Consider the following 877-nt stretch of genomic DNA (forward strand, 5'->3'; position numbering starts at 1 on the left):
ACACACACACACACACACGCATAATTAAAATAACTAGCTGTGGTGGCTAACCTTGGTTGTCAGCTTGATATACCCAAAAAGAGGAGGCCTCCACTGCACATTACCGCCATCATTTTGGCCGGAGCCATATCCATGAGGTATTTGGTTAATTGGTAATCGGTGTGGAAGGGCCCAGCTCACTGTGGTGGTGCCATTCCAGAGCAGGTGAGCCTTGGCTGTGTATAAAAATGGTGGTGGTAAGCCAATCAATATACACCATTCCTCCATGACTTCTGCTTGAATTCCTGCATCCAGGATTCTGCCTTGAACTCCTGTCTTGACGTCCCTCCATGCTGGACGACAAGCTGAAATAAACCCTTTCCTCCCCAGGTTTCTTTTGGTCAGTGTTTTATCACAACAATGAGAAGCAAATGAGGACGCAAAGTTAAAGACAGAAAGGGAAAACCTCAAGCTGAGTGGGAAAGGCAGTGTCGAGGCTGGCGACAGCGTGGATGCTGCTCTGATTGCCGAGCGTGGGATAACTGTGGTCCAGGGACTGGAGTCTCGGGGCAGGGGAGGGGCTAGCCAGCTAACGATTCTTCATAACTTAAGTCTGAAACACCAAAGTCACACCTCTTACCTACGGAACCATTTTCTATATATGAGTTTGACCCCCCAGAACCCACAAGAGAGAAAATTGTCCTCTGACCCCTCAAATTAGTACCATGACACAAGAGTCCACATGCACAAACACATAACATAAATAAATGATTATAAACAAGTGTTTTTTAGAAAATGAGTTTCTAGGCTGGGCTGTGGTGGTGCACACTTTTAATCCCAGCACTCAGGAAGCAGAGACAAACAGATCTTTGTGAGTTCGAGACCAGCCTTATCTACA

Source organism: Microtus ochrogaster, chromosome 10 (genome assembly GCF_000317375.1).
Source record: "Microtus ochrogaster isolate Prairie Vole_2 chromosome 10, MicOch1.0, whole genome shotgun sequence".
Classification (NCBI taxonomy): Eukaryota; Metazoa; Chordata; class Mammalia; order Rodentia; family Cricetidae; genus Microtus; species Microtus ochrogaster.